The sequence below is a fragment of the Oncorhynchus mykiss genome, unplaced genomic scaffold, assembly GCF_013265735.2.
Source record: "Oncorhynchus mykiss isolate Arlee unplaced genomic scaffold, USDA_OmykA_1.1 un_scaffold_375, whole genome shotgun sequence".
NCBI classification, from domain to species: domain Eukaryota; kingdom Metazoa; phylum Chordata; class Actinopteri; order Salmoniformes; family Salmonidae; genus Oncorhynchus; species Oncorhynchus mykiss.
Genome location: NW_023493822.1, coordinates 77,501 through 92,500, shown reverse-complemented (window position 1 = coordinate 92,500; position 15,000 = coordinate 77,501). Strand labels below are relative to the sequence as shown.

The following is a 15,000-nucleotide window of genomic DNA, read 5'->3' as shown; positions in this document are numbered from 1 at the left end:
GGAAGTGGTTCAAATCACCCTAAAAGTGTTTACCCATACACTGCCTGCAGTTTGATAGACATGGTGCATTCAACCCTGTGTAGATCAGTCAATTCTTAACGTAAAGACTTAAAACTCGGGATTCTGTAAGTGGCCATGTCAATCAAGACATGTGGTGATTTATAGCTTCCTGTGCCAACCGGAAGTGCCATAATTGGTGTCTCAGGGGCTGTTTCGAAGGGTTAAAAAAGTCAGATCTGTCCAAAACTTCATATATGTGATTAGGCAACCCCCATGAACTGTAAATCAGTCATTTTTCCCAAAAAAAATCAAAGGAAAAAAAAATTGCACTAAAACACAACTTGGATGGAGGGACGTATTGGGGTGCGTAGAGACAGACAGTGGCCGCAATAGTTAGCTTTGTTGGAGCTAAAAAAGAACGGTCGGACCTAGAGTTCCGAAACTTTAGAAACCTGTTCTAGACCTCCGGGCCATGGTGCGTGGCGAGTTACGTGGCTCTAGACGGTTCTCGGACCGAGAAACAGCCTCGTACATTTGAAATAACTTCAATTCATTTTTGCATCACGAAAATGACGACATTTAGAAATGTCCCAGAGTCGCAAGACTAGGTGCATTGCGAACGTCTCGGCCCATATAGACAGACCCCAACGTTTCTGTCCGATAGCTCATTCAAGGACCCCGTAGCAAGTCATGGAAAATAGTGGATTTTCAGCACCAATTAGGGTTTTTCTCGGACACCAAATGACCTATCGAGCCGAAACTCGGGATTCGGGGTCGCCTCACATAGGACTTCACATAATGTCCGAACTGGACCCGCAGCTAGAACGTAACTATGTGTTTTACCTTTTTATTAGGTTTTCAACTGAAGGCGCTGTGAATTATGGGACTGCTCTGACATATGTGATAGTTGGCTACTAAATGAGTAGTAAAAAGTGGGTTTGGTGTCAATTGATATCCATTTGGTGTCATAATGACATCTAATTGACTGATGGACACTGACTTGCTAGTTGACTTTTGTACATTTGCAATATGTTTAAACGGAGAGGGACCATCACCAAAATGGCATTCTGAAATCAACACAAAAAATGGCATCACCATAGTCTCCAGACTGTGCTGAGTTCAACGAGCTATCCCGCTTGACCGTAGCTCGCTCGGTCTAGGCGCAGCAACCATTAGAATAGAAGGCCCAAAATGAAGCCTGCACCACAATGTCATTTGCTTTTGAGTGACAGTGAGAGAACCGTTAGGGTGAGAAGAAAAATTCCACCACTTGAATGTTCCTAAGGTCCTCCCGATCTCAACAAGCCTAACCTTGACCGTGTGGCATTAACCCTTCACAGTAAAACAGTGTTTTTTGATCTCACAGATTACAGTGTCATCTCTCCCCATAGGAATACATTGCCTGCACCCCTAATTTCAACCTGAGGCCTATGTGGGTTATGAATGCCGTATGAACCTGTCTTCGGTACCAGTCCATCAGGCCACTATGAGGTCTACCTGTGTTGATTCTAAGCTTCCTGGACCAACCGGAAGTGGTTAAAATGCCCCTAAAAGTGTTTACCCATACAATGCATGCAGTTTGATAGACATAGTGCATTCAACCCTGTGTAGATCAGTCAATTCTTAACGTAAGGACTTAAAACTCAGGATTCTGTAACAGCATACCCCAATGAGGATATGTGTTGATTTATAACTTCCTGTGCCAACCGGAAGTGCCATAATTGGTGTCTCAGGGGCTGTTTCGAAGGGTTAAAAAAGTCTGATCTTTCCAAAACTTCATATGTGTGATTAGGCAACCCCCATGAACTGTAAATCAGTCATTTTTCCCAAAAAAAATCAAAGGAAAAAAAAATTGCACTAAAACACAACTTGGATGGAGGGACGTATTGGGGTGCGTAGAGACAGACAGTGGCTCCAATAGTTAGCTTTGTTGGAGCTAAAAAAGAACCGTCGGACCTAGAGTTCCGAAACTTTAGAAACCTGTTCTAGACCTCCCGTAGATGGTGCGTGGTGAGTTACGTGGCTCTAGAAGGTTCTCGGACCGAGAAACAGCCTCGTACATTTGAAATAACTTCAATTCATTTTTGCATCACGAAAATGACGACATTTAGAAATGTCCCAGAGTCGCAAGACTAGGTGCATTGCGAACGTCTCGGCCCATATAGACAGACCCCAACGTTTCTGTCCGATATCTCATTCAAGGACCCCGTAGCAAGTCATGGAAAATAGTGGATTTTCAGCACCAATTAGGGTTTTTCTCGGACACCAAATGACCTATCGAGCCGAAACTTGGGATTCGGGGTCGCCTCAGCTAGGCCAACACATAACATAAGAAATGGACCCGCAGCTAGAACGTAACTACGTGTTTTATGGTTTTTTTATGGTTTGTACCGAAGGCGTTGTGAATTTTGGGCCAGCTCTGAAGTATGTAATAGTTGGCTACTAAACGAGTTGGAAAAAGTGGGTTTGGTGTCAGTTTGTATCAGTTTGGTGGTCAGAATGATATCTAATTGACTGATGGACTCTTGTCCACTTGACTCTTGTACATTTGCAATATGATTCTATAGTGAAAAAACATCACCAAAAGCGACATTCTGAAATCAACCCAAACGAGCGATTGAGATGACCCAGAATCACTGCAAAGCCATCCCGAGTTCATCGGGCCAGTCAATTTCACATTCCTGCAGGATTTTTATAGCATGACAAATTCGTGATGGTACCTGCCCATTAAAACATATTGCAAATGCACAGTGACTTTGAAAAAGTAAGAAACAAAAAAAAATACATCTAAAATTTTTTGAGCATGACAAATTCGTGATGGTACCTGCCCATTGAAACATATTCCAAATGCACAGTGACTTTGAAAAAGTAAGGAAACAAAAAAAAATACATCTAAAATTTTTTGAGCATGACAAATTCGTGATGGTACCTGCCCATTGAAACATATTGCAAATGCACAGTGACTTTGAAAAAGTAAGGAAACATAAACAAATTCGATAAACAAATTCGTGATGGTACCTGCCCATTGAAACATATTGCAAATGCACAGTGACTTTGAAAAAGTAAGGAAACATAAACAAATTCGATAAACAAATTCGTGATGGTACCTGCCCATTGAAACATATTGCAAATGCACAGTGACTTTGAAAAAGTAAGGAAACATAAACAAATTCGATAAACAAATTCGTGATGGTACCTGCCCATTAAAACATATTCCAAATGCACAGTGACTTTGAAAAAGTAAGAAACAAAAAAAAATACATCTAAAAAATTTTGAGCATGACAAATTCGTGATGGTACCTGCCCATTGAAACATATTGCAAATGCACAGTGACTTTGAAAAAGTAAGGAAACATAAACAAATTCGATAAACAAATTCGTGATGGTACCTGCCCATTGAAACATATTGCAAATGCACAGTGACTTTGAAAAAGTAAGGAAACATAAACAAATTCGATAAACAAATTCGTGATGGTACCTGCCCATTAAAACATATTCCAAATGCACAGTGACTTTGAAAAAGTAAGGAAACAAAAAAAAATACATCTAAAAAATTTTGAGCATGACAAATTCGTGATGGTACCTGCCCATTGAAACATATTGCAAATGCACAGTGACTTTGAAAAAGTAAGGAAACATAAACAAATTCGATAAACAAATTCGTGATGGTACCTGCCCATTAAAACATATTCCAAATGCACAGTGACTTTGAAAAAGTAAGAAACAAAAAAAAATACATCTAAAAAATTTTGAGCATGACAAATTCGTGATGGTACCTGCCCATTGAAACATATTGCAAATGCACAGTGACTTTGAAAAAGTAAGGAAACATAAACAAATTCGATAAACAAATTCGTGATGGTACCTGCCCATTGAAACATATTGCAAATGCACAGTGACTTTGAAAAAGTAAGGAAACATAAACAAATTCGATAAACAAATTCGTGATGGTACCTGCCCATTAAAACATATTCCAAATGCACAGTGACTTTGAAAAAGTAAGGAAACAAAAAAAAATACATCTAAAAAATTTTGAGCATGACAAATTCGTGATGGTACCTGCCCATTGAAACATATTGCAAATGCACAGTGACTTTGAAAAAGTAAGGAAACATAAACAAATTCGATAAACAAATTCGTGATGGTACCTGCCCATTAAAACATATTCCAAATGCACAGTGACTTTGAAAAAGTAAGAAACAAAAAAAAATACATCTAAAAAATTTTGAGCATGACAAATTCGTGATGGTACCTGCCCATTGAAACATATTGCAAATGCACAGTGACTTTGAAAAAGTAAGGAAACATAAACAAATTCGATAAACAAATTCGTGATGGTACCTGCCCATTGAAACATATTGCAAATGCACAGTGACTTTGAAAAAGTAAGGAAACATAAACAAATTCGATAAACAAATTCGTGATGGTACCTGCCCATTAAAACATATTCCAAATGCACAGTGACTTTGAAAAAGTAAGGAAACAAAAAAAAATACATCTAAAAAATTTTGAGCATGACAAATTCGTGATGGTACCTGCCCATTGAAACATATTGCAAATGCACAGTGACTTTGAAAAAGTAAGGAAACATAAACAAATTCGATAAACAAATTCGTGATGGTACCTGCCCATTAAAACATATTCCAAATGCACAGTGACTTTGAAAAAGTAAGAAACAAAAAAAAATACATCTAAAAAATTTTGAGCATGACAAATTCGTGATGGTACCTGCCCATTGAAACATATTGCAAATGCACAGTGACTTTGAAAAAGTAAGGAAACATAAACAAATTCGATAAACAAATTCGTGATGGTACCTGCCCATTAAAACATATTCCAAATGCACAGTGACTTTGAAAAAGTAAGGAAACAAAAAAAAATACATCAAAAAAATTTTGAGCATGACAAATTCGTGATGGTACCTGCCCATTGAAACATATTGCAAATGCACAGTGACTTTGAAAAAGTAAGGAAACATAAACAAATTCGATAAACAAATTCGTGATGGTACCTGCCCATTAAAACATATTCCAAATGCACAGTGACTTTGAAAAAGTAAGAAACAAAAAAAAATACATCTAAAAAATTTTGAGCATGACAAATTCGTGATGGTACCTGCCCATTGAAACATATTGCAAATGCACAGTGACTTTGAAAAAGTAAGGAAACATAAACAAATTCGATAAACAAATTCGTGATGGTACCTGCCCATTAAAACATATTCCAAATGCACAGTGACTTTGAAAAAGTAAGAAACAAAAAAAAATACATCTAAAAAATTTTGAGCATGACAAATTCGTGATGGTACCTGCCCATTGAAACATATTGCAAATGCACAGTGACTTTGAAAAAGTAAGGAAACATAAACAAATTCGATAAACAAATTCGTGATGGTACCTGCCCATTAAAACATATTCCAAATGCACAGTGACTTTGAAAAAGTAAGAAACAAAAAAAAAATACATCTAAAAAATTTTGAGCATGACAAATTCGTGATGGTACCTGCCCATTGAAACATATTGCAAATGCACAGTGACTTTGAAAAAGTAAGGAAACATAAACAAATTCGATAAACAAATTCGTGATGGTACCTGCCCATTAAAACATATTCCAAATGCACAGTGACTTTGAAAAAGTAAGAAACAAAAAAAAATACATCTAAAATTTTTTGAGCATGACAAATTCGTGATGGTACCTGCCCATTGAAACATATTGCAAATGCACAGTGACTTTGAAAAAGTAAGGAAACATAAACAAATTCGATAAACAAATTCGTGATGGTACCTGCCCATTAAAACATATTCCAAATGCACAGTGACTTTGAAAAAGTAAGAAACAAAAAAAAATACATCTAAAATTTTTTGAGCATGACAAATTCGTGATGGTACCTGCCCATTGAAACATATTGCAAATGCACAGTGACTTTGAAAAAGTAAGGAAACATAAACAAATTCGATAAACAAATTCGTGATGGTACCTGCCCATTAAAACATATTCCAAATGCACAGTGACTTTGAAAAAGTAAGGAAACAAAAAAAAATACATCTAAAAAATTTTGAGCATGACAAATTCGTGATGGTACCTGCCCATTGAAACATATTGCAAATGCACAGTGACTTTGAAAAAGTAAGGAAACATAAACAAATTCGATAAACAAATTCGTGATGGTACCTGCCCATTAAAACATATTCCAAATGCACAGTGACTTTGAAAAAGTAAGAAACAAAAAAAAATACATCTAAAATTTTTTGAGCATGACAAATTCGTGATGGTACCTGCCCATTGAAACATATTGCAAATGCACAGTGACTTTGAAAAAGTAAGGAAACATAAACAAATTCGATAAACAAATTCGTGATGGTACCTGCCCATTAAAACATATTCCAAATGCACAGTGACTTTGAAAAAGTAAGGAAACAAAAAAAAATACATCTAAAAAATTTTGAGCATGACAAATTCGTGATGGTACCTGCCCATTGAAACATATTGCAAATGCACAGTGACTTTGAAAAAGTAAGGAAACATAAACAAATTCGATAAACAAATTCGTGATGGTACCTGCCCATTAAAACATATTCCAAATGCACAGTGACTTTGAAAAAGTAAGAAACAAAAAAAAATACATCTAAAAAATTTTGAGCATGACAAATTCGTGATGGTACCTGCCCATTGAAACATATTGCAAATGCACAGTGACTTTGAAAAAGTAAGGAAACATAAACAAATTCGATAAACAAATTCGTGATGGTACCTGCCCATTAAAACATATTCCAAATGCACAGTGACTTTGAAAAAGTAAGGAAACAAAAAAAAATACATCTAAAAAATTTTGAGCATGACAAATTCGTGATGGTACCTGCCCATTGAAACATATTGCAAATGCACAGTGACTTTGAAAAAGTAAGGAAACATAAACAAATTCGATAAACAAATTCGTGATGGTACCTGCCCATTAAAACATATTCCAAATGCACAGTGACTTTGAAAAAGTAAGAAACAAAAAAAAATACATCTAAAAAATTTTGAGCATGACAAATTCGTGATGGTACCTGCCCATTGAAACATATTGCAAATGCACAGTGACTTTGAAAAAGTAAGGAAACATAAACAAATTCGATAAACAAATTCGTGATGGTACCTGCCCATTGAAACATATTGCAAATGCACAGTGACTTTGAAAAAGTAAGGAAACATAAACAAATTCGATAAACAAATTCGTGATGGTACCTGCCCATTAAAACATATTCCAAATGCACAGTGACTTTGAAAAAGTAAGGAAACAAAAAAAAATACATCTAAAAAATTTTGAGCATGACAAATTCGTGATGGTACCTGCCCATTGAAACATATTGCAAATGCACAGTGACTTTGAAAAAGTAAGGAAACATAAACAAATTCGATAAACAAATTCGTGATGGTACCTGCCCATTAAAACATATTCCAAATGCACAGTGACTTTGAAAAAGTAAGAAACAAAAAAAAATACATCTAAAAAATTTTGAGCATGACAAATTCGTGATGGTACCTGCCCATTGAAACATATTGCAAATGCACAGTGACTTTGAAAAAGTAAGGAAACATAAACAAATTCGATAAACAAATTCGTGATGGTACCTGCCCATTAAAACATATTCCAAATGCACAGTGACTTTGAAAAAGTAAGGAAACAAAAAAAAATACATCAAAAAAATTTTGAGCATGACAAATTCGTGATGGTACCTGCCCATTGAAACATATTGCAAATGCACAGTGACTTTGAAAAAGTAAGGAAACATAAACAAATTCGATAAACAAATTCGTGATGGTACCTGCCCATTAAAACATATTCCAAATGCACAGTGACTTTGAAAAAGTAAGAAACAAAAAAAAATACATCTAAAAAATTTTGAGCATGACAAATTCGTGATGGTACCTGCCCATTGAAACATATTGCAAATGCACAGTGACTTTGAAAAAGTAAGGAAACATAAACAAATTCGATAAACAAATTCGTGATGGTACCTGCCCATTAAAACATATTCCAAATGCACAGTGACTTTGAAAAAGTAAGAAACAAAAAAAAATACATCTAAAAAATTTTGAGCATGACAAATTCGTGATGGTACCTGCCCATTGAAACATATTGCAAATGCACAGTGACTTTGAAAAAGTAAGGAAACATAAACAAATTCGATAAACAAATTCGTGATGGTACCTGCCCATTAAAACATATTCCAAATGCACAGTGACTTTGAAAAAGTAAGAAACAAAAAAAAAATACATCTAAAAAATTTTGAGCATGACAAATTCGTGATGGTACCTGCCCATTGAAACATATTGCAAATGCACAGTGACTTTGAAAAAGTAAGGAAACATAAACAAATTCGATAAACAAATTCGTGATGGTACCTGCCCATTAAAACATATTCCAAATGCACAGTGACTTTGAAAAAGTAAGAAACAAAAAAAAATACATCTAAAATTTTTTGAGCATGACAAATTCGTGATGGTACCTGCCCATTGAAACATATTGCAAATGCACAGTGACTTTGAAAAAGTAAGGAAACATAAACAAATTCGATAAACAAATTCGTGATGGTACCTGCCCATTAAAACATATTCCAAATGCACAGTGACTTTGAAAAAGTAAGAAACAAAAAAAAATACATCTAAAATTTTTTGAGCATGACAAATTCGTGATGGTACCTGCCCATTGAAACATATTGCAAATGCACAGTGACTTTGAAAAAGTAAGGAAACATAAACAAATTCGATAAACAAATTCGTGATGGTACCTGCCCATTAAAACATATTCCAAATGCACAGTGACTTTGAAAAAGTAAGGAAACAAAAAAAAATACATCTAAAAAATTTTGAGCATGACAAATTCGTGATGGTACCTGCCCATTGAAACATATTGCAAATGCACAGTGACTTTGAAAAAGTAAGGAAACATAAACAAATTCGATAAACAAATTCGTGATGGTACCTGCCCATTAAAACATATTCCAAATGCACAGTGACTTTGAAAAAGTAAGAAACAAAAAAAAATACATCTAAAATTTTTTGAGCATGACAAATTCGTGATGGTACCTGCCCATTGAAACATATTGCAAATGCACAGTGACTTTGAAAAAGTAAGGAAACATAAACAAATTCGATAAACAAATTCGTGATGGTACCTGCCCATTAAAACATATTCCAAATGCACAGTGACTTTGAAAAAGTAAGAAACAAAAAAAAATACATCTAAAATTTTTTGAGCATGACAAATTCGTGATGGTACCTGCCCATTGAAACATATTGCAAATGCACAGTGACTTTGAAAAAGTAAGGAAACATAAACAAATTCGATAAACAAATTCGTGATGGTACCTGCCCATTAAAACATATTCCAAATGCACAGTGACTTTGAAAAAGTAAGGAAACAAAAAAAAATACATCTAAAAAATTTTGAGCATGACAAATTCGTGATGGTACCTGCCCATTGAAACATATTGCAAATGCACAGTGACTTTGAAAAAGTAAGGAAACATAAACAAATTCGATAAACAAATTCGTGATGGTACCTGCCCATTAAAACATATTCCAAATGCACAGTGACTTTGAAAAAGTAAGAAACAAAAAAAAATACATCTAAAAAATTTTGAGCATGACAAATTCGTGATGGTACCTGCCCATTGAAACATATTGCAAATGCACAGTGACTTTGAAAAAGTAAGGAAACATAAACAAATTCGATAAACAAATTCGTGATGGTACCTGCCCATTAAAACATATTGCAAATGCACAGAGACTTTGAAAAAGTAAGGAAACATAAACAAAAAAACATCCCAAAAAATGTTGGGTAACCAGCTGCATATTTTAGATCACAAGCTTGAATTTTGAGCATGACAAATTCGTGATGGTACCTGCCCATTAAAACATATTGCAAATGCACAGTGACTTTGAAAAAGTAAGGAAACATAAACAAAAAAACATCCCAAAATTTTTTTTTTGGGTTACCAGTTGCATATTTTAGATCACCAGGTGCACATTTCAGGTCACCAGGTGCACATTTCAGATCACCAGGTGCACGGAGGAAAATATTTACTTTTGACTTTGACTTTTGACTTCCTATGACATCATATTGCAAATGGAGAAAACATATGCCTTATGCACAAGTAAAACAAAAAGAAATATGTAATACAAGTTGACCAAGGTATAGTTTGAGCAAAGTAAAGTTTGAATTTTGAGCATGACAAATTCGTGATGGTACCTGCTCATTAAAACATATTGCAAATGCACAGTGACTTTGAAAAAGTAAGGAAACATAAACAAAAAAACATCCCAAAATTTTTTTTTTGGGTTACCAGTTGCATATTTTAGATCACCAGGTGCACATTTCAGGTCACCAGGTGCACATTTCAGATCACCAGGTGCACGGAGGAAAATATTTACTTTTGACTTTGACTTTTGACTTCCTATGACATCATATTGCAAATGGAGAAAACATATGCCTTATGCACAAGTAAAACAAAAATAAATATGTAATACAAGTTGACCAAGGTATAGTTTGAGCAAAGTAAAGTTTGAATTTTGAGCATGACAAATTCGTGATGGTACCTGCCCATTAAAACATATTGCAAATGTACAGTGACTTTGAAAAAGTAAGGAAACATAAACAAAAAAACATCCCAAAATTTTTTTTTTGGGTTACCAGTTGCATATTTTAGATCACCAGGTGCACATTTCAGGTCACCAGGTGCACATTTCAGATCACCAGGTGCACGGAGGAAAATATTTACTTTTGACTTTGACTTTTGACTTCCTATGACATCATATTGCAAATGGAGAAAACATATGCCTTATGCACAAGTAAAACAAAAAGAAATATGTAATACAAGTTGACCAAGGTATAGTTTGAGCAAAGTAAAGTTTGAATTTTGAGCATGACAAATTCGTGATGGTATCTGCCCATTAAAACATATTGCAAATGCACAGTGACTTTGAAAAAGTAAGGAAACATAAACAAAAAAAATCAAAAAAATTTTGTTGCACATTTTAGATCATCAGTTGCACGGAGGAAAATATTTACTTTTGACTTAGACTTTTGACTTCCTATGACATCATATTGCAAATGGAGAAAACATATGCCTTATGCACAAGTAAAAAAAATATGATAATAAAGCATGACTAAAGTATGTTGATAAAGTTCTTATACATGTGTTATTGACACAAAAATCGAAAGAATTTTGAAAAAAGGTCAAGAAAGCACCTTTTTAAGGATGTATGAAGTTTTTTACCAAATTTTGACATTTTTGACTTTTGACTTTTGACTTCCTATGAAATCATATTCCAAATGGAGAAAACATATGCCTTATGCACAAGTAAAAAAATATATATATATATGATAATAAAGTATGACTAAAGTATGTTGATAAAGTTCTTATACATGTGTAATTGACACAAAAATCGAAAGAATTTTGAAAAAAGGTCCAGAAAGCACTTTTTTAAGGATGTGTGAAGTTTTTTACCAAATTTTGACATTTTTGACTTTTGACTTTTGACTTCCTATGAAATCATATTGCAAATGGACAAAACATATGCCTTATGCGCATGTACTTAAAAAAAATATATATATGATGACAAAAGTATACTCATACAGTACTTACCCATGTGTAATTGACAAAAAACTCGAAAGAATTTCGAAAAAAGGTCCAGAAAGCACTTTTTTAAGGGTTTTTAAGTTTTTTTTAAAAAATGTCATTTTTCAAAATTTGGCTTTTGGATGTTGACTTGGGTGCCATTTGCAATATGAAATGCCCCGGTGGAACGCACACGCCCTCTATTGGAATTTTGAAGTGTTACAATTGGCAATTGCCATATGGCATTTGCAATATACTTTGCATGAATCAACGCCAAATTGGGTGGTATTGACCATCGTGTATATGGTTTGTCCAATGCCAATATACCGCCATTTGTTTTTGTCCAAATCAGGGGGGTATTCCCTTACACCATTTAGATAAGCATCTTTGTGTCACTCAAAAAGTGGAAGAAATTGCATATACTGTAGCCATAATTTGTAGCACAGATTGTTGGATGAAATACAAACTAACCTTGCTTACTTATTTCAAAGCGAGGGCACATATTTCAGCCTTGTGGGAAAAAACGGACAAAGAGTTGAAATTCCACAAGGCAGTGACAAAAAGCTTACAGCACCTGGTATTCCCAGGCGGTCTCCCATCCAAGTACTAACCAGGCCCGACCCTGCTTAGCTTCCGAGATCGGACGAGATCAGGTGTACTCAGGCCGGTGTGGCCGTAAGCGAAAGGCAATCTCAAAAAGTGGATGAAATTGCATATACTGTAGCCATAATTTGTAGCACAGATTGTTGGATGAAATACAAACTAACCTTGCTTACTTATTTCAAAGCGAGGGCACATATTTCAGCCTTGTGGGAAAAAACGGACAAAGAGTTGAAATTCCACAAGGCAGTGACAAAAAGCTTACAGCACCTGGTATTCCCAGGCGGTCTCCCATCCAAGTACTAACCAGGCCCGACCCTGCTTAGCTTCCGAGATCGGACGAGATCAGGCGTACTCAGGCCGGTGTGGCCGTAAGCGAGAAACTATCTCTTGGTGCACTATGTAAAGTCAAAGTGAGCCTGATTAACAGCTGTTGCATTTCCACCATTTAGATAAGCATCTTTGTGTCACTCAAAAAGTGGAAGAAATTGCATATACTGTAGCCATAATTTGTAGCACAGATTGTTGGATGAAATACAAACTAACCTTGCTTACTTATTTCAAAGCGAGGGCACATATTTCAGCCTTGTGGGAAAAAACGGACAAAGAGTTGAAATTCCACAAGGCAGTGACAAAAAGCTTACAGCACCTGGTATTCCCAGGCGGTCTCCCATCCAAGTACTAACCAGGCCCGACCCTGCTTAGCTTCCGAGATCGGACGAGATCAGGTGTACTCAGGCCGGTGTGGCCGTAAGCGAAAGGCAATCTCAAAAAGTGGATGAAATTGCATATACTGTAGCCATAATTTGTAGCACAGATTGTTGGATGAAATACAAACTAACCTTGCTTACTTATTTCAAAGCGAGGGCACATATTTCAGCCTTGTGGGAAAAAACGGACAAAGAGTTGAAATTCCACAAGGCAGTGACAAAAAGCTTACAGCACCTGGTATTCCCAGGCGGTCTCCCATCCAAGTACTAACCAGGCCCGACCCTGCTTAGCTTCCGAGATCGGACGAGATCAGGCGTACTCAGGCCGGTGTGGCCGTAAGCGAGAAACTATCTCTTGGTGCACTATGTAAAGTCAAAGTGAGCCTGATTAACAGCTGTTGCATTTCCACCATTTAGATAAGCATCTTTGTGTCACTCAAAAAGTGGAAGAAATTGCATATACTGTAGCCATAATTTGTAGCACAGATTGTTGGATGAAATACAAACTAACCTTGCTTACTTATTTCAAAGCGAGGGCACATATTTCAGCCTTGTGGGAAAAAACGGACAAAGAGTTGAAATTCCACAAGGCAGTGACAAAAAGCTTACAGCACCTGGTATTCCCAGGCGGTCTCCCATCCAAGTACTAACCAGGCCCGACCCTGCTTAGCTTCCGAGATCGGACGAGATCAGGTGTACTCAGGCCGGTGTGGCCGTAAGCGAAAGGCAATCTCAAAAAGTGGATGAAATTGCATATACTGTAGCCATAATTTGTAGCACAGATTGTTGGATGAAATACAAACTAACCTTGCTTACTTATTTCAAAGCGAGGGCACATATTTCAGCCTTGTGGGAAAAAACGGACAAAGAGTTGAAATTCCACAAGGCAGTGACAAAAAGCTTACAGCACCTGGTATTCCCAGGCGGTCTCCCATCCAAGTACTAACCAGGCCCGACCCTGCTTAGCTTCCGAGATCGGACGAGATCAGGCGTACTCAGGCCGGTGTGGCCGTAAGCGAGAAACTATCTCTTGGTGCACTATGTAAAGTCAAAGTGAGCCTGATTAACAGCTGTTGCATTTCCACCATTTAGATAAGCATCTTTGTGTCACTCAAAAAGTGGAAGAAATTGCATATACTGTAGCCATAATTTGTAGCACAGATTGTTGGATGAAATACAAACTAACCTTGCTTACTTATTTCAAAGCGAGGGCACATATTTCAGCCTTGTGGGAAAAAACGGACAAAGAGTTGAAATTCCACAAGGCAGTGACAAAAAGCTTACAGCACCTGGTATTCCCAGGCGGTCTCCCATCCAAGTACTAACCAGGCCCGACCCTGCTTAGCTTCCGAGATCGGACGAGATCAGGTGTACTCAGGCCGGTGTGGCCGTAAGCGAAAGGCAATCTCAAAAAGTGGATGAAATTGCATATACTGTAGCCATAATTTGTAGCACAGATTGTTGGATGAAATACAAACTAACCTTGCTTACTTATTTCAAAGCGAGGGCACATATTTCAGCCTTGTGGGAAAAAACGGACAAAGAGTTGAAATTCCACAAGGCAGTGACAAAAAGCTTACAGCACCTGGTATTCCCAGGCGGTCTCCCATCCAAGTACTATCCAGGGCCGACCCTGCTTAGCTTCCGAGATCGGACGAGATCAGGCGTACTCAGGCCGGTGTGGCCGTAAGCGAAAGGCGATCTCAAAAAGTGGATGAAATTGCATATACTGTAGCCATAATTTGTAGCACAGATTGTTGGATGAAATACAAACTAACCTTGCTTACTTATTTCAAAGCGAGGGCACATATTTCAGCCTTGTGGGAAAAAACGGACAAAGAGTTGAAATTCCACAAGGCAGTGACAAAAAGCTTACAGCACCTGGTATTCCCAGGCGGTCTCCCATCCAAGTACTAACCAGGCCCGACCCTGCTTAGCTTCCGAGATCGGACGAGATCAGGTGTACTCAGGCCGGTGTGGCCGTAAGCGAAAGGCAATCTCAAAAAGTGGATGAAATTGCATATACTGTAGCCATAATTTGTAGCACAGATTGTTGGATGAAATACAAACTAACCTTGCTTACT

The 15,000-nt window shown here is 36.7% G+C and overlaps 9 non-coding genes across 9 annotated transcripts; all 9 read right to left on the bottom strand.

Annotated features, from left to right (window-relative positions):
* Nucleotides 1–12,168: 12,168 nt before the first annotated feature.
* LOC118953948 lies at nucleotides 12,169–12,287 on the bottom strand. The gene has a single exon (XR_005044131.1). It is a non-coding gene; the product is annotated as a 5S ribosomal RNA (ribosomal RNA).
* A 177-nt stretch (nucleotides 12,288–12,464) lies between these two features.
* On the bottom strand, nucleotides 12,465–12,583 carry LOC118953688. Its single transcript, XR_005043946.1, has one exon. It is a non-coding gene; the product is annotated as a 5S ribosomal RNA (ribosomal RNA).
* A 260-nt stretch (nucleotides 12,584–12,843) lies between these two features.
* Nucleotides 12,844–12,962, bottom strand: LOC118953947. Its single transcript, XR_005044130.1, has one exon. It is a non-coding gene; the product is annotated as a 5S ribosomal RNA (ribosomal RNA).
* Nucleotides 12,963–13,139: 177 nt separating this feature from the next.
* LOC118953687 lies at nucleotides 13,140–13,258 on the bottom strand. Its single transcript, XR_005043945.1, has one exon. It is a non-coding gene; the product is annotated as a 5S ribosomal RNA (ribosomal RNA).
* Nucleotides 13,259–13,518: 260 nt separating this feature from the next.
* On the bottom strand, nucleotides 13,519–13,637 carry LOC118953946. Its single transcript, XR_005044129.1, has one exon. It is a non-coding gene; the product is annotated as a 5S ribosomal RNA (ribosomal RNA).
* Nucleotides 13,638–13,814: 177 nt separating this feature from the next.
* Nucleotides 13,815–13,933, bottom strand: LOC118953686. The gene has a single exon (XR_005043944.1). It is a non-coding gene; the product is annotated as a 5S ribosomal RNA (ribosomal RNA).
* Nucleotides 13,934–14,193: 260 nt separating this feature from the next.
* On the bottom strand, nucleotides 14,194–14,312 carry LOC118953945. Its single transcript, XR_005044128.1, has one exon. It is a non-coding gene; the product is annotated as a 5S ribosomal RNA (ribosomal RNA).
* A 177-nt stretch (nucleotides 14,313–14,489) lies between these two features.
* LOC118953838 lies at nucleotides 14,490–14,608 on the bottom strand. The gene has a single exon (XR_005044096.1). It is a non-coding gene; the product is annotated as a 5S ribosomal RNA (ribosomal RNA).
* A 177-nt stretch (nucleotides 14,609–14,785) lies between these two features.
* Nucleotides 14,786–14,904, bottom strand: LOC118953944. Its single transcript, XR_005044127.1, has one exon. It is a non-coding gene; the product is annotated as a 5S ribosomal RNA (ribosomal RNA).
* Nucleotides 14,905–15,000: the final 96 nt, after the last annotated feature.